Here is an 18946-nt window from a genome sequence, read left to right on the forward strand (position 1 = left end):
CCTGATCTCATTTTCTCTTTAGCAATGTTAAGGCAGGATAATTTAGATAATTTTATCTATTTCAATACTAAAATATCCTACGAGTCTTATATTCCAACCCCTTTTTTCTACTTTGTGTTCTCTCAATATTTCCTTCTTCAGACTTCAGAAATGGAAGCAGCACAAATTATCCTTAGTTACTTCTATGAAAAATCCCTATTATCAACATTTTAAACTTTTGAGGAATCTAGAAATGATTTTGTTTCTGTACATTCCTGCTTTTTGTGTCCATAAAATATTTTGCAAGCAGAAAGAAGACTTTCTAAAAGAATACTGAATATTCTATCTTCATTTTGCAAGAGAAAATCTGTCTTAAATGGCATTGAACAATCCCTCCTCCTTAGCAGACTTGATTGAAAGATCACAAGTCTCGGTGCAGACACCTTTTTCCAAATGTTATCTTTTGTTTCCTTGCTTTCTTTGTGTTTGGCTTGCAATAGTCTGTACCTTCCTGCTGGACAGCTGGCTAACCCATTTCTAATATTTAAACGTTTTAGGTTTGCTCTCATCATGACCCTAATACAGTGCATTTACACTACACTCAAAGGAGATGAATAGCAAGCCTACCAGATAAATGGCCACAGACTCACAGCCTTCAAGAGACTTATTCACTGGTGTAACAGTATTAGCCCACAAGGGCACTTTCAAAAGCTTTTCATGCCTTTCTATTCTCTTGCTTCCAATCTCTGTCATTACTGGGTGATGCTGCTTTCAGACAGTTTGGGCTTTTGGTCACTGCCAGCTTGGGAAAGATTCATATTTATGACCTTGAACTGAAAAGCTTCCCAGTGCACCTCAGCCACTTGTGCTGTTCCTTCCATCCTGCCTCTCTCCTCACATTGAAACTCATTTCCTTTCCTCTTCAGCTTAGTCACACTGAGGTCCTGCATTTTGGTCCTTGTGGCAAGGGACCCACAAGGACTGCAGAAAATATACAGCTACAGTTGAATACTGTGTTATTCCTGGCACCATATTCCAAACCGAGGAAGAGACCCCTCCATCCCACAGAGAGAACCTTCCATCCCACAGAGAGAGCCCTCCATCCCACAGAGAGAACCCTCCATCCCACAGAGAGAGCCCTCCATCCCACAGAGAGAGCCCTTCATCCCACAGAGAGAGCCCTTCATCCCACAGAGAGATCCCTCCATCCCACAGAGAGAGCCCTCCATCCCACAGAGAGAGCCCTCCATCCCACAGAGAGAACCCTCCATCCCACAGAGAGAACCCTTCATCCCACAGAGAGAACCCTCCATCCCACAGAGAGATCCCTCCATCCCACAGAGAGAGCCCTTCATCCCACAGAGAGATCCCTGGTTTTGTGGGGCAGGAACTCCCACTCCCGCCTAATGCTCCTCCTCACCTCAGTCCAGCTGTACACACAAACCCATCTGAAATCTTACTGCATCCTGCTTTATTCCTTCCTGGCCAGATGCACACATCAGGCTCACAGTGACATCCAAGGGGGAAAAAAGGTGCCTTAGTAAAATTAGTACTGAGTCTGTATTATTACACAAGGAAGCAGGAATACACATTTCTGTCATCTTGGCTGGGGTTCATCATACAGCCAGATTTATGATTTCCCCTTGGCTTTGTTTTGGCTTTTAAAGAACAGATGAAATGTGAATTGATACTAAATTGCTGCTGCAACAAGAAAACCTGGCAAGTAAAGACATTGGGCTTGACTGGCTACCTGGTTAAAGACTACTCAGCATAAAAGCAAGGACAAGAGACAGAAAAAGCAATAAATCACAGTCAGAAACACAAACCCTAACAAAGAGGAGATAGTGAAGACAATACCAAAGACAGAACTCTCAGGTTCCTGAATGATAGGTGAGTGAAGGAACCATTCCAAGTCCTGCAGAACTGATAAGATGGGGTGAATTACTGTGTCATAGCAATGACTGATTTCAGTGCAGGGGTGGCTGTGGTACCCTCCACAATTTATGGGGTGTTTTAAGCAGTTTTTGGGAATGGGAGAAAGAATCAAGTTAACTGAGGAGAAATAAGCATGAGAAGTGGACAGGAGGGGTAATATAAAAAGAAAAAAAGAAAGGCTGTTTGCAAGCAAACTGTTGCTCAGTAGAGTTCTCTAGCGAGTCCTGTCCCTAATAACTGCAGTTTTACCAAACTACATCAAGCTATTTCCTGTGTGACTTTTCTCTCTGCTTAGTGTCATTCACAAGCAAACTTGATGTTTCACTCAGCAGTAAGTCCTGCAAAGATGTGAGACTGGAGACAGGATAAGCAGGGCTTAGGTTCTGGGTTTGGATTCTGTGAGGACTTAAGGTCCAGTGCAGGGCTTAAGATGCATGAGAAATAAGGACTTCAATCAAGCTGCAGTAGCTGTCAAGCTGGAACAAACCAGAAACTGCAAAAATACCAACCCAGGCTGGAGATAGGGAGGCAAATAACCAGGGCAACAGTTCTAGGTGGATTTATAGCCAAGGATTGGGGGCTTTGCAAATATAAGAGTGGCTGGACATCAAGGCAGAGAGAGTTTGGAGACAAGGCACAGGCCTGGCCTGTGTTTTTCATGTTCCTGTGTAGGTGGCAACAAAGGCAATGAATACTCTGTGTTGATCTGTATCCAAGCACATGAATGAGCTGTGTCTGTGTTTGTGCATTTTTGGGAACACATAGACTGGCCTTGCTGTCGGTACAACCTTCAAATGAGCAGGAAACAGACTGGGATGGAGAAATCCAGGCTGCCCCAAGAGCCTCAGTCTATTTTAGACCTTTGTTACAGCAATGCACACAGACCATAACTCCATGTTTTTCTGTGAAAAGACTGTCTTTTAGCCAGCCCCAGAATTTTTTTGTCATATTCAATTTTTTTCTAACTACACAACTATAAAATTTTACGTTCTACCTTTCTTTGTTGATTTGTTCTACATCTTCTATGTTCAGCAGGTCTAACATGATAAAGGGGAAATAAAACAATCACACTACAAAATTAATCCCTTTGTCCCAAAGATAGAGATCAAAACACATTCAGTTGATAAGGCAATGAACATGGACATGGAATTACCGACCCTTGGAATCTGTTCCAAGTATAACATAATACAAAATCATAGCAATTATTACCAATAAGTTTTAAAATATATAAAGATATTATAATATGAGAGCAAAATGAGGGTGATTAAAATCTCAGACCTAGTTCTTCCATTCTACCTCTATCTTCAGACTAGAATTATACTACAACTAGGAAGGGCTACCTTTTAGAGCTTTCAAAATGTATCAGAGATTAATTCCCAAGCATCATTATTCTATTCTGTGCAAGACACAAATTTAAGGGGGAAAAAAGTGAAGGAAAGAGCAGCAGCAGTGATGAAAATGAGAATGCCCTGCAGGAGCTGATAAGATTTCAGCTGGACAGCTTCTGCTGTTTCCTTCCAGCCTTTTTGGGGGTGATAATCAATACCTGTCTTCATCACTTCTGGTATTTTGCCTTACACACAATAGCATCTTTTGGGAATACATATAAATAGCTATTAGATTCAAATATAAATTCTTAACTGAATATATTTAGAAATGCCTTTTTTCCCCATGCTTAGAAGGAAGAAGACACTTGAAAAAGATTCAAAGTATAGAGCGAAGTGATAAAAAAGTGACAACGCAGCAGCTGTACAGACTTTGTGGCATAAGGAAAACAGCATCTGTAAGGGGAAAGGCTGTGTGCACACATGCTCACACACAGTTTCAGGGTTCAGTGAAGTAGTTGGTTTGGCAGCTTTGTAAGTTCAGTAAAAACATATGCAATAAGAGTGAAAGTATCTTTGCAATTCCCCTCTGTGTCAGGCTCTTCTCTAAAACTGCAGTGATGATACGAGTCACCAAAGCTAATCCTTTCAGGCTTTTCTCTTTCTGGAACTGACAGGTCTGAGGAGAGTATGCCAGTGGGGGCCCACAAAGGTGCAGGTGTGGCTGAGGGATTCATAGAGACACAGAGCCACCCCCACGCCTGGAACCAGTTTATGACTCTCTTCATCCATCCCAACTCTGCAGGTAAGAGGCTGCTCCTTTCACTCCTGACCCTTTAAGCCACATTTCATGGCTACAATACTTTTTTTTCCCTTTAACACACAAAATGTCTCAGAAATTGAGTGCAAAGTTTCTTGTTCCTTTGTTTGGTTTTAAGATAAATCATGTCTGTAAGGATTATAAGTGTAATACTTCTTTTGTTGGAAGTTCTGATAAGGGTGCTTGAAAGAAAAAACATCTTTCATTACCAAAAATCATTGCCTTCCTCAATGCAGTCAAACTAATGCCATGAAATTTCCTGCCTCAATATCAGTAATATATGCTAAAAGCAAACATGGAATTGTCTATTCAGAATTTTACTAAAATACATAAATAAATATGATTGTATCCTTAGGTACAAAATTATTTAACATCGTACCTCAGAACTGATCTTTGGAGGTATTAATGACTCTATGAAATTTTTCTCTGCCTGCTCCTAGTATGTATCATCTTCTTCCATTAAATTATCAAGAAAATTTATTATTAATCCAATAAATTGGATGATCCTCTCCTTCACACCTGAGAAAAACATTATGAAGAAAAGTGACTAAGACAGGAATCCCCATACATTGGGAGACTATGGTTTTATTAGGCTTTTTCCTTTGGTAAGGATTACTGTTCTATTTATTTGTTTACTTAACATAAATTCACAAATTAATTTAGTCACTGTTTTATCAGCCCTGTGTGTTAATGACTGGAGTTTCAATTTCTAGAATAGCTCCAGAGACCAAATCTAAACGACTGGATTAGTCAGAGCAGGAATCTGCACTCACAGGGATTTTGGATAGCTTTTATGCCGAGATGGCCCCGGCTCCATGTGAGGAGAGGCTGTGATAGTTTTGGCATCTCTGTGCTGTGACACAGGCACGGCTGAGCGGGGTGCAGACACACCCCAGGTCATGCAAAACCACCCAGAAAGGAGAATAAATCAGGAATGCCTACGTTTCAGCCCAGCTCTGTTGCTGCTCTTTGCTCTATGTTGCCTCTCTGGTGAGCAGCCCATGTTAGGAGGTGCCAGAGGAGAGACCCTGAGCATGCAGCGTCCGGGTTGGTGACAATGACAAGGGTGAGCAGCTTTCACTGGAGGCTCTCCATCACCCAGAGCCACACAGCACACTGACAGAGTTGCTGTAGTGCAACAATCCCCACTCTGCTCTTCCAAGAGAAAGATGGGTCATGCTGAACTTGGGGAACGACAAACAGAATGGAGCAAATCCTACAGTATTTGCTTACTCACGGCTTCTTACTTCTAATTCTTAATGAGTATGATTTTATTAATCATCTGTATTTGATGTTGAATGTGCCGCAGAGTAACCAAGGGACAGCAGAAGGAATGAGCACACTTGGGAGATATAGTTACTTATTAAAATAGTTTTAGACATTTATATTGTGAGGCTCTTTTCAGAAAAGGAATGAGCCTCCCCCAATGCTTACTGAAACCTAATGCAATGTGGGAGATGTGTACCAGCTACTTCTGTGATAATCATGGTTTGAATGTGCACAGTCAATTAGATAACAGAACAAAATCCTTCGTGAGAGCCTTAAGAAAACATTAGATTATACTATCAAATATACCTGGCTAGGTAATTATAGTGTTGTGCAGGAGCTTTAGAATTCAGAGACACTAAATCAACTGCTAACAACGCACACAGTTCCCTTTGCTACTGCAGGGCTCTTTGTGTGACTGAACACGGAGCAGACCTGGATTGCCCAAGGGGTGGCTGTGTCTGTGACAAGATGTGACCAAAGCTGAGTGAGAACCTTCCCTGGGACAGCAGTGTCTGGAGAAGCTGCGAGGCCAGTCTGAGGTGCATGATGGATCAGCCACACAGCCCTACTTCCATTTATTTATTTCAGCTGCTAAGCTTCTCAATCTGCATTTTCATGAGCTTTCAGCAGAATCATTGAATCCAAATGGAAATAATCTGTCTGGCTAACAAGGGCGCACCAACCAGCTAATTGTATCATCTAATGGAAATTCAAATGAACAGGAAACAGCTTTGAGCTACAGCACAATTCCAGGTGCCACAGTGAAGGCAGGAAAAACAGAGCTGAGAATCTGCTGCAGGGGTGTGTAGGCAACAGCAGCAGGAAACACACTAATCCCCCAGAATAACTCCTGGCAGGTTAGTTTCCCTGTAATATTTTGTTAATAAATAACAAAGTTGTCCATAATATTGCGGGGGGAAAAAAAGCACAGGTAGATAATGCAATGTAGTTAAATAATCTTTTTTGACAATGGTAATTAAAGAGTGATATTTCCATTTTCAACAAAGACATTCTATTAATAAATCTATTCTGCAATAATTGGGTTTTTTCTTCTCCAGAAAAATGATTTTCCGCTGTAAAAAAATTAAGCAGATTCATGGAGTCTGAAAAGGTCAAAGAGACCTGAATCTGAATGCTCCTATTTTTTATACTGTTGACCTACAGGGTTAAGATAAAAGTCAGTCACCATGATGATATTCATAGATGACTTTTTAAAGGCAACTTTGTTCATAGTTACAGAAGGATACAGTAGTTTGAATATAAACTCCAGGAGTGAAGAATGAGGACAAATGCCTCCCTGAGGAAAGTAGGCCTCATCCAAGGTCCATTGAATTAATTAGAATCAACATTATCTCTGTCTAGGGGGCTAAAGCCTCTCTTTTTTTTTATCTCTTTTTCTTTTTTTTTTTTTTTTTTTTTTTTGACAGAGCTGCATATCACAATATGTAGACTGGCATCCAAAACCACACTTAATCATCTTTGTGAGCTAATCCATTTATGTATCCAGCACTTAAAAAGAAATTACATTCATAATGGTGTATTTTCACATTTGAACTCACTGACTTCAATTCAGCTGTTACCACTCCTAAGGCAAAATAATAAAATCTGTCTTGCAGCAATCTGAATTAGGAAGATACTTATAGATCTATTTTGCTATTAGAAGAAATATTGTCCTTTCAGCAATTTAAAGCTAACAAATTTAACCCATGCTTGAATGCAAATGCAGTGTCACTGATCCATGTGTGTGTAGCCAAATATGTGGTGATATATGGGCATAAATATTTAGCAGTTAAACATCCTTTGTTAAATTTGAGAACTGCAGCCCTTTTTCTTCAAGAACACCACCAGTAGTGGCAGGCCAGAGGAATGCAGGAACAGTAAGACTGCATTCTTCAACTCCAAATTTGAAATTATTTGCTAAGGCTTATAATGATGTCAGTTACAGGCCCCCAGAAAGTCAGGGCCTTGTTGTAGGACACGCATTTCTTCATTCAGTGACTAAGATATGTCAGTATTTCGCAGATCATCAGTTAAGCCAACAGCTCCTGCACAGAAAGGACACTGCCATTTTAGTCCTCTGTGTTGGTCGATTTTGTTCTCCTGTTTGCCTTTGTTGGATGGCTAGTCAGTACTCAGCTTGCAAAACAGGGATTCATTCCAACAAAGACTTGTAAAAATTTAGAATCTTTACCATAATCTGATTACTGAGCATCAGTTTTTTGACTGCTCTAGTCAGGAGGTAAGAAGAAACTAGATGAAGAGCAGCTGGTACCTGCAAGTCTACTGTTCTTGCTACAACAGCTTAAAACTTTATGGAAATTCCTTTAATCCCCCATATGAGAAAGTATTTAAAAGGAATACTCATTTTCAAGCAAACTCTAGAATTGAGTAAATTGCACCTTTTACTTCAAAGAAGAAAATTTGAGTTAAGACTGAAACTTTTAACTCTCTCTTTATTAACTGTAGATACATAGCTTTCTTAGTTTTAATTTTGGGAGGAAAATGAGATTGTTACAGTATTGCTGCAGTCTACTTCAAAGTTTTTATGTTTCATTTATTGATATATTTCATATGTCAAGTGTTTTGCACAATGGCAAGACTCAAAACAATTTGTTGGCTACAGCCTCCTACAGACCATGACTTCTGTGAAATTCCTGTATGGTCGTGACAGGTTATAGCATAGATACAACATCAGGGGACACAAGAAATGAAATTCTGTGCTGCCTCAGTGCTGGAGTGCCTGTCTGAAATTTTCAAAGGTAGTAACACCTCAGTAAGGGGAAGGTGACCACCAAGGCAATGCTTTGTATGAGCAGGATCTGCTGACTGGTGTCTCAGAGAAATCACATGCATCTTTCTCACAGCTTTGAAAAAGGCTGCTTACACAGCAAGCACTTTTCTTTCTGGACTCAAATATTCTCATTTAACTGTTTCTTAGAGGGAAAGGGAAAGTGAATAAGGAGCACCTTAAAGGGATTGATGACAGCGTTGAGCACATTTGTGGGACAGCTCATTAGATACCATAAAAAGGGCCCCTCACAAAGTACATTAAAGAATCCAAGGGGAGCACATTCTTGATAAGTTTTAGATCCAACTCAAAGGCACCACGCCAGCTTTATAACAATGGGGTGAAGCCAGCGTGGAACACTTCAGAAGGATTTACAGGAATAAGGTGTTCAACCATGTATCAGGGATGATCAATGAGGAACAAGAGACATACTTCTCTACTGATGTTACAGACTAGATAGACAAGACTGCACAATAATGTAAAAATAAAATCAACCTTCTAAGTCAGAAGGTTATAACTTTTGTAACAGGCACCCCTGCCATCACTGCCTCTTTTTAATGATTTTTCTTTTGATACACAATAATCTTCTGTACCATCTGAAAAATAAGTCTGGGTCTGGTTACTAGATCTAGCTCAACAAACGACCCAGTTTCTCCACTTGACATTTCCAATGACAAATCATTTTTTTTCTCTTGTCATTAGTAGTCCACAAGAGGAATTAATTTACTCTTAATAATTTTATTCCTGTCAGAATTTAGTCCTGAGAATGAGACCACATTAAGCATAATTCTTACTAGGGGATGGAAAAGTCCCTAATCTTTGTGGCTGTAGTGTTTCTACCTTTAGCACTTTCACATAGCTGACATGAGAACACTAAAAACCTGAATGACACATTGCATGCAGTGTGAAAAGATGTTAAACAATATCAAGACCAGTTCTGAAATCTAAATAGACATTTTTCGTTATGAGGTAGTTAGTCATAACTAAATTTGAGATGCTGACACTAAGTCTTGCCTAATAATTTCCATTTATTTGTTTTAGTAAAATTAGAGGCACCAGGAAAACAACACTCCTGGGGTGTTCCCCCCTCTGCAATAGGGTTTCCTGACAGAAGGCACTTCCACCTCTCAAGTCTATTCTGTCAAAAACTAATTGTTACAACTCCTATTTCTTCCAAGATATTTACATTCCCATCAGCCTTTATTTCTCTGTCAAGTACAGTAAAATGTCATACCTGGAGATAGTTCAATGGAGCTGAAGTAAAGCAGGCCTGCAAGCTCTACAAATCAATCTCCATGTATAAGTTGCTTCATGCTTTTAAGAAACCTTTTCTCCAGAATTAATTTCTCCCTAGTCTGATGGGCCTGACAATTCTGAACTATCTGCTACCTCCTCTATGTAAAAAAATCTATCAAAACCAACCAAGAATTACATGTTGTATTCTATTTAATCCTTTTCTGATTTGGTGATGCCAAAAGTAAGTGCTTTTAAGAGAACTGAAATATAAGGTTTTAGGTCTGCAGGGTGCATTAGGAACAGACAGAGCCTGGTACTGTACTGCAGCAATTGTGATTAGTATGACTAAGTTTGTTGCACCCAAAGGCAGTGGCTTACAAGGTATAAAAATACCTGATCTAGAATTTTCCTGTTACTATCACAAAACAAACAGCAGTAAGCTTCAAAGTCAGAGGCTACAGACAGGTGGAAGTTTATCCATGACTAATCCACTCACTAAAACTTTTAGTACTAGTGAGAATCACAAATGAATTTATCCCTCAAGGTTGTTGTGTCCTTCTGAACACTGCTGTTTCCATGTGTTATGGACAGAAATTTCAACAGTGACATTGCTTTAGGTTTTGTGTGCTAATCTTGAATTGACTCAAAGAAGCATACAGAGAAAAAGTACCCAACACTTCATAAAAATCAGCTTCCTCATATCGTTTCAATTGCTGACCCCAATTCTCCAGCCTCTCTTGACTATGACACATACAAACTTTATGCAGTCTACAATTTAGCTTCAATATCACTGTCCCTGGGGTTTGATTATACTTTTGATGCAAATAATGGTGGAATACAATGGGAAGGTTTCGTCCTCCCACCCCACCACTGAGCAGCTTTAAGGCAAAGGATACTTTTGATTGCAAGACCAGAGATATTTTACATTAGAGAACAGTGCAGTGATCATCATAACTTAATGGCTTAATCTGAAAATGGGCTTTTCAGAACTGATTTTATCCACCTGCAGTTAACATTACACAACAACCAACATATAGAGGGCTGATAGTCATCACAAGTGAGTTCTGGTAACAAAATTAACAGAGGGAAAAGCATGCTTTAATCTTACACAACATTGCATTGTATTAGTGCCATACACTACACTGATTAAAACTATTATAAACTCTTTTGTTGACTTTGTAAAATAGTATATTCCAAGGACTTATATGTACTTCGTACACATGTGTTTACAAATTATCTTGAAACTAAATCCATATTGTGCATTTACATGCCTCAGGATGATAACAACCTACTTAGTGCTTAAATACAGAAATGCACAGGCATAACATGGATAGGCCCACTGAACTAATTTAGATAAAATGGAATGTAAAAATAAATAATAATAGATGGTCTGTGTGAAAGTGGGAGATTACGAGTTTAACAGCCCATGCACTGTTGCTCTTGACAGAACACCAAGGAAGGACATTAATGCTAATTAATCACTGTCACAAGTGGATCATGTGTCAAGACATCCTATTTAAGGTCAGAAAGTGAAGTCAGTAATTCCATACCACAAATGTTAGAGAAGACATGAAAAATGGCATTTTTCATTGGAAGATTAGCAGGTGCTGCTCCTATTTCAGAAGTTTCTGTAAAGCATTTCCATGTATTGACTGATTTCAAACATCTGCTGCTATATGGCAATCCTTTACAGTAACAACAAATCTGTAAAATATTTTTATCATTGTACAAAGCATTTGTTTACTTATTTCTCCACCTTTTCAATTCCTTTTTGCTTAACCTTCTGATTAAACATTACTATGGTGCAAACTATGAAAGAGAAAATCAAAGTTATTTTAAAGCACAACTCAATCTTAGAGCAAAATATTAAAATGAACAGCTAGCTAGGGTCATATAAAGCACAGAATTCTCAGACTTCTAAGGTTGAAGGCTGACCAAAGATAACTTGCTGACCTAAGGCTTAACCAAACATCACAGATAGGTCATATTCATCTGAATCATCAGCCACTGGTCCATTTAAGGAGAAAAAGTTAATGGGGTTCATAGCTTGATCTGTTTGGGCAAATCATATGTTTTACATAATGTAAAATTAACTTACTCTGCTTTGACAGAATGCAATGGTAAAGGAAAAAATACTCTGAAAACCAGTGGATGTCTTTGGAAGAAACTGAAATATTTTAACATCACAGACTGGCTTGGGAGGGACCTTAGAGATCATATTAAGACCAACTCCCCTGCCATGGGCAGGGACACCTTCCACTAGACCAGGCTGATCCAGCCTGGCCTTGACCACTTCCCAGAGTGGGCCAAGTGTTATAAAATTTTAAGTATTGATAAGAGTCACACAGATGTGTGGTACAAAGCAGGATCTGAATGATACTGCAGTTCTACAGTAACTTTTTCTGTTGTTATTGTCAGAGAATTTGGTGTGGGTTTCATTAGCTTGCAAGAGGCATAGTTTCTTTTGCATTTCAGGTTGTTGGATATGAAATCACAAAGTACACTCCTTTAGGAGCTCAAAGCAGAAAACAGGCTCCTGGAACCTGTAAGGTGCTCCTGTTTCTCAGTCATAAGAAAACAGCATCATTCTGTGTTTTCATCTGTGTAATTATTCAGAACCCCCTTTTGCCCTTTCCAAATGAGTTTTTATATGACTGTAATTCAACTTTCTGGTGTTTTATGAAAAACAAATTTTGGCCTTGAAGTTCTGCAACAATATTCAACTGCATGCACCTCCCTAACTGTCTACTGGTCTATAACAGCTAAGTCAACTCCCACAACTTTCAGATCAGTCTTATCCTCCCAGTCTTTCACATTAGTTCAAGCTCTACATTTCCTCTGATTTGAAAGAAGCAAAAGCAGTACTACACATTACTCAAAAGATGAAAAGTCAAAAAGAAAAAGATAAATAAAGAGGAACATAGAAAATCTTCACATGAAAATGTAATAAATATGTAAGAGGTTAGTTGTCAGAAACAACCCTTTCCTGCATTAGGAAAACATATTCTAAGTGTTTCAGCTGAAGAATACACATGTAGACATCCCATGAGAACTTACTTCAACATTCCTACATATTCAGGATTGATATAATCAAATGTCTTCTGTATTTTTTAAATTATTCTACCAGGAAGTGTGTGAAAACTTGGCTACATCTCATTTGGTCTTGAAAGCTCTCTCATGTATAGCATACCTCCTCGGAAAATGCCTGAACTGAGTTGTAAAACTGAATAGGACCAAGCATCCATATTTTCCTTATATTTGCATACAGATGGCAGTTTTTCAAAGATAAAATTGTAAGCTGCTAGTACATTGTCAAAGTTCAAGCAATCTGTGTTTAGTGCAAACATTTCTAATAGAGTTACATTGCTGCATTGAAAATAATAAAGTAGACAATGGAGCATTTCTCATCCATTTAATAATGCTGTACTAGTATTGGGAGGAGTATTTCACAGCCTGGGCACTCTATTTTTTTTGGTTTTGTTTTGGTGGTTTCTCCATGCACATCACTGTTTCCATGGAACCACTGCTCATGGAGCACGAATACCCACAGAGAAACCACACAAAAATTTCTTTTTCAAGCAGAATGTCATTCTCCTCTCAAATTTAAAGCAGAATTAAATTATTGTGCAAATTCACAAAGCTGCTTTTCCTATGATTTTTAGCTATCAATAATACCCTAAAGCCCACAAAACACTATTTCATTTATTGTTGCAATCAAGCAATCTGTACTTGTTCTAACAGGTACAGCAGACTTTTGTGCCAAATTTCTGCAGTCTCTGTGTCATCTCCCACGTGTTCAGATTTTTTCACAAGAAAACTGTAACAAGAAATTTGTTCATAGAAGATTTGCTAAGAGAGTTTCAAATAATCAGTTTTTTTCTTATGCTGCCAGAACAGTCCCTGCATCTGCTGCATAAAGCAGAAAAAGCCTTATGGCAGTTATTGAGATCTGCACTGATCCATGCAAAAATCATTTCTCCACTCATCCTAGAAAGTATAAACCCATCTCTTCTTATTGAGATCATGATCAATGCTATAATGACGCGTGTAGGTATAGCTGGACTAGCTACAATGCGTAATCTAAAGACTTTGAAGATCATATTGACTGAAAAGTGACAAGGAAAATATGTATAATGAAAAATATTTTCAGAAACTACCTAAATTTTGCTATTCTGCATCTCACCAACAACTCAGTTCAATTTGATGTGAAGTTTGTAACTAAATTACTTTTATGCTTGAAAAGTGTCTACCGCAATGCATAGTGTTTCAGAATACAGGTCTTGAAAAACATTATCTTGTTTTTGTTGAAATGAAAAATGGCCATGAGTACAGAAGTTAAAAAGTCATTCCAGGGCTTAGAGTATTTAGTCTATTTTTTTTTTTTTTGGTCTTGTTTTTCAACTTCTGAGCACTGTGTCTCAAACAAGGTCTGAGGGAAGGACTTTCAACTCCAGCTGTAGGAATCTTTAATGATCGTCTTCTTAAATTTAGTTGTCTTTCCTGAGCTCAACAAGTCCTGTTTATCTTGCAAATTCCACAATATGGCTTTGAAGCCCTGCCTAGCATTCTTTGCAGCAGCTCAGCCAAAGTGCAAGCTCATCAATCTGCTGGTGGCTGGAGAACTTCCTCTCCAAGCACATCTGCTGCTGTGCCTGGCACTGGCTGAAAATTCCAAAAGGACTCTGGTAAAAGCAGCTTCTAGGAGACATTCCATAGAATCACAGCATCATTTAGATTGGAAAAGATCACTGTGTCCAGCTTTTAACCTAGCACTGCCAAGATGACCATTAACATCCACTCCAGGCATCTTGGGCTGCAGTGACCCACACTGGTGGAGTCTGCAGTCCTGAGGGACACGGTCCAGACCAAGAGTTGAGTCAGGAGCCTGAATTTCAGGGAAGCAAACTTCCAGCTCTTGGATGAAGAGCAGGCCTTGGGAGACTGCCTTCAGGGAGAAGCAGAAGTGAGCTGGTAGATCTTTACTGATAATTTCCATAGGGCACAAGAAATTGTGGAAGGAGGGTAAGAAACTAAAGGGCAGCAAGGAAATTCATGGGCAGTGGAAGCAGGGACAGGTAACCTGGAAAGACTAGAGGGGTGTCTTTGGTTGTGTAGGGATGTAGAGAATAAGGCCAAGGCACAGTTGGAGCCATTGGTCAGTGGCTCAGTGTCCAGATGGGGATCAGTGACAAGTGGTGACCCTCAGGGCTCTTTCTGGGGACCTGTGCTATTCAATGTCTTCATCAATGACGTAGGCAAGGGGATTGAGTGTAGCCTCAGGAAGCTGGGCAATGTCTCATTCCCCCTCCAGTCACAGCCAGGCAGAGTGGGGCCAGGTACCTCCAAGCTCATTTAGAAATTCTGAACCACCATGAGCTTAGAAAAGTGTCTCCCTTTTGCTAGTCCAGTACCAGTTGCACTGCCTGGCTCTCCTTCTGTGTGGGCATTAGACAGACAAAACTAGCTGACATTATGGTCTCATGATTAAGATGCAAGACGTCTTATGTTATGACTTTGCTTTCAGATAATGTATGGATTTTCATATAAAAATCTATTATTTATCTTTGTGGAACACTATTTCCCATCAACTGATGTTTTTCATGGAAATAGAAACTTGCTTTTAGATTACGCATTTGAAAGACCTGTTCACTGTGACAAGAGTTTGAATTGATCCTGCTGCTGATGTCAGAGAGGTTGTATGCAGCTAATAGCACAGCACAGTCAAGATATTAATTCAGGATTTTATACAGATATTTGGTTTTAAAATTAAAATTATAAATTCATATTCATGAAGTCTGATCTTTCAAATATATATAGATATATTCACGTAATCTTGTTTACAAGGAAATGTGAGAACATTTATGATGCATTTAGAAAACTAAGCAAAGGCTTAAATTATTTCAAATCAAAGGGATATGAAAAGCATATTTTAACACTGAATTGAGTATCAAATAGAAATGCTGGAAGTCAGTTAGAATTATGGCTGGACTATCCGTACATTCCTGTTTCAGAGTTACAGGATGAACATTGGTACATACACTCCCTTCCCCAAGGTAAAAATCCTGCTTTACTGTTTCTGTATAACCCTTGGCTATATTTTGACTACCATACTATTATTATAATAAATAACAGTAAAACAGAGAGGAAGTAATAAAAACAACAAAAAAAAAGTCTCCTAATAGAACCATTTATTGACTTCATTAATAGCCTAAACGCTTAAAGGTTTTATATTACCAACGGTGCAGCACTGAGACATCTACACATATTCTAATTAACAGCAATCACACACACTAATAGTATAACCTACTGCTTAAGTAAATGAACATCCTTGCCCCCTGCTGCCACGAAGGGGCTGATAGGCATGCGCTTTATTGACAAAGTAAGCTAATTTACAGAGTGATTGTCCAAGAGGGAGCTGCTGTTTATTTGTAGAGTTTTTCCCACTGAACGTGCAGGGCAAACAACATGCTTAAATTGTTAATTAAAATATCAACAGCTAAATGTAAATACTATGGTCTCTGCGAGTACACTGACACAGGTTTACTTATTTAGAAAGAAACAGTCCCAGCAATTTTCTGTTTTAAAAATATGTTGTAAATCAGAGTGCTACTGGAGAGAAAGGAAGGGACCCTTCTCTCTTTCTCCAACCATCACTGTCAGTGGTTACACACCTCAAAAAGCCCACAGACTTACAGACCCACACAGGGTTTAATACCACTTCACAGCTTGTTTGGAGATACCTTTCTGAAAAAATAATGAGCCAGGCTGCTCCTGGCAGAAGAGAAATCTGAATCTAGAAACACGATGGTATCAACTTCTGTGGAATTTTCAACACACAAACCAAAGGCCCTCTTGAGTCTGCATTATCTGAGTACTGACCTTTTTCTCCCAACCTTAATAGGACATTGAACAAGAAATATCAAAGAGTATTTTAATGGTCAAAGCATCAAAAACTTCTACTCCATTCTGCAAAGTATGGAAGGCTGTGTTTTGGGAATCATGTTTTAGGAAAGAAACTGGTTTGAAGAAGAAAAAAAATCCCACAGCCAAATATTAGAAATTTATTGATGAAATATCAAGTGAGCACACACTACTCTCACAGATATAGAATGTACTTCTCTGAAATGTTTCTGCTGAAGCTCATATTTAGTTTAAAAACTATATACTGGAATGCTGACTCAAACTTTGTGTCCTCTTTTTTCTGATAGATGTTTCCAATTAAAGACTGCCATTCACTTTCCCAGAGAGACAATGACCTGAACCAGCAAGGAACACTGAGAACAATGCCAGCTTCCTCTTCCTAGGGTTCATTTCCTCAATTGAATAATTTCATACTTCTGAAATGATTAAAAAATTAAACATCGTGTTCTGTCTTTCTGTCAACCTAAGTGTCTTGTCCTGGCACAGGTAATTTTTGCTGGTCTAAAATAATTTGAAAAAATGTTTCAGGGCAACCAAAACATATCTGTGAACAAATAAAACAAATATTGTTCCAAAAACCACTAGTTAAAACTACCCATGATTCAGGGATAAAATGTTTTTTTCTCCCATATTACATTAATGCCTATAAAGGAATAAAATTTGGTCGCTTTCATACCAATTTTTCAACAGCACTTTGTCACTTTAGAACAAGTGTTGTTTTCTCTGTGCACTTTAGTCTGTAGGAGCATGAAAGACAAATCTCACTTCATGTCGCTGCAACAAATTATGATAAGCTGAGGTGGTATTTCCAGAAAAAGGCCTTTAATATTGCTTTTGTGCCAATCCATCAGTCCAACCTTATTAGAATTTTAGAAAAGTGTAAAGCCTGTAACTCTGCAGCCCTAAATTGCAGATTACAAACCAAAGGGGGCACTGTGAGGAGGCCTTGGATGAAATTTTCTTTTTCCTAAGAAGCAGAGTATATCTGTAGAAAAGGAAAATAAGTATGCTATGTGGGGATGCATAAAATTAATAACCCCCATTTTACTGACATTTGTGTAAAATACTAGAAGATGAAAATGCTGAAAATTATTAAATAAGTATAAACCATTAAAAACAAACAAAAAAACCCCAATAAGGCAATCCTCTCAAATTTTGTATACTAGCTATTACTGCTAAAGAAAGTAATTTGCAGTCATTGTACATTATGCTTTGAAAATGCCAGTTCTGGGCTCAGGGACAGCCAAAAGAATGTCTGGAATTATTAAGAAACAAATTTGGAATGAACCCTAAAGTGTCATTACACTGCAGTGTAAAATCCATGATGGATCTATCTCAGATACTGATCCCCACCTTAAATAAGATATTTAGAATGTGTGCCACAGATTTCATGGGAGAAAAGATGAAGTGACTAAAAGTTTTCATCTTGAAATAGATGACCTAAGGGAAATATGAAACAGGTCTACAAAATCATGCACAGTAAACAGAACATAAAAAAGGTTATTCGCCATTTCTCATGAAATAGGAACTAGGAGAACGGCAGAGAAATGCTCACACAGCAAGCTTAAAATGGTAAAACATGCAATTCATATTTGAAATTGTAAAGGGAACTGCCAGGGAATGTCATGGGGGACAAAATAAAAGTGGGTTTAAAAAAGTGCTTATGTGCCTCCATGATATATTGATAGCTATCAAACTTGATGGTGTAAATTCAAATTCCAGCTCTGGAAGCTACAGATTACCAGAAACCAGGGAAGTATAACACAGAAAGCATCATTTCCTCCTCAATCTTACTTCCCCAGGCATCTGCTCCCATCCACCCACTGCTGGGAGAGTGGCTGCAGAGCACACTGAACCTCTAGTCTGAATCACTGCTGCCGTTCTTACCTTCCTATATAATTACATCTCAGCACACCCATTTAATTATTCTGTGACTGTTTGAACAGTCTAGGGCCTGCTATGTGATGCATTTGCAAATGAGCTCTGAAAGTCATCATTTAGCAGGGTGTGTTATAAACAGTTTTTTGCAAATTTTCATCTAATACTGTTACTTTTAGAGAAGGGAAAGTGTGGATTTAATAAGCAGCACTTGGCTGAAGCTGTCATGTTTTACAGCTCTGTGAATTATTTCCATTCAGATTATGTACCTCTTCATAGCACGATCTAACTTCTGGGAGAGAAAAAAAAAATAAAACCACAGCTGTATCTGGATAGGTTTGAGATTTAATGCAAGTTATTGCTCTAACTATGAAATACAGATTTGATTCAAGACCTTCAATTTGCATCTAGTAACTAGTTTGTACAGTAATAGAATACTGGTTTTATATGTAATAAATCCCATGTTGATAGGTTACATGAAGCAACTGCTGCATCTCAGACATTTTTTTTCCCCTTAGACTAGAAAGTCTTTTGGGGACATGCTCGATTTCCCAGTTCTTCAGTACTTAACAGATCAAGTGAACTCCATTTGGAAGACTTTTGCATGAGTAATGGAGAGTGACATCTGAATTACAAACAGGCCTGCATAGTAATTGAACCACTGTGCAGATAGAAGTGAAGCTCCAAGATTTGCACACTTAAGGAAAAGGAAAAGAAGTACTTTTTTTAATCACAAACTTTATTAATCACTTGTCACATGTGCAACCACTGCAGCTATTAATCACTCACATACAA

At 38.6% G+C, this 18946-nt stretch overlaps 1 protein-coding gene and 1 long non-coding RNA gene across 5 annotated transcripts in view; one reads left to right on the forward strand and one right to left on the reverse strand.

Annotated features, from left to right (window-relative positions):
- Positions 1-18946, reverse strand: part of TENM2 (teneurin transmembrane protein 2) — a 1518527-nt gene that overhangs the window by 804299 nt on the left and 695282 nt on the right. The gene's annotated exons all lie outside the window — the stretch shown is intronic.
- Positions 1-18946, forward strand: part of LOC116184123 (uncharacterized) — a 35005-nt gene that overhangs the window by 7535 nt on the left and 8524 nt on the right. Inside the window, exons 2-3 of the long non-coding RNA XR_004148861.2 lie at positions 3917-4044; positions 16561-16759. This is a non-coding gene — a long non-coding RNA (uncharacterized LOC116184123). The remainder of the gene's footprint in view (positions 1-3916; positions 4045-16560; positions 16760-18946) is intronic.

This window comes from Lonchura striata, chromosome 13 (assembly GCF_050655825.1).
Source record: "Lonchura striata isolate lonStrDom1 chromosome 13, ASM5065582v1, whole genome shotgun sequence".
In the NCBI taxonomy this organism is placed as follows: Eukaryota; Metazoa; Chordata; class Aves; order Passeriformes; family Estrildidae; genus Lonchura; species Lonchura striata.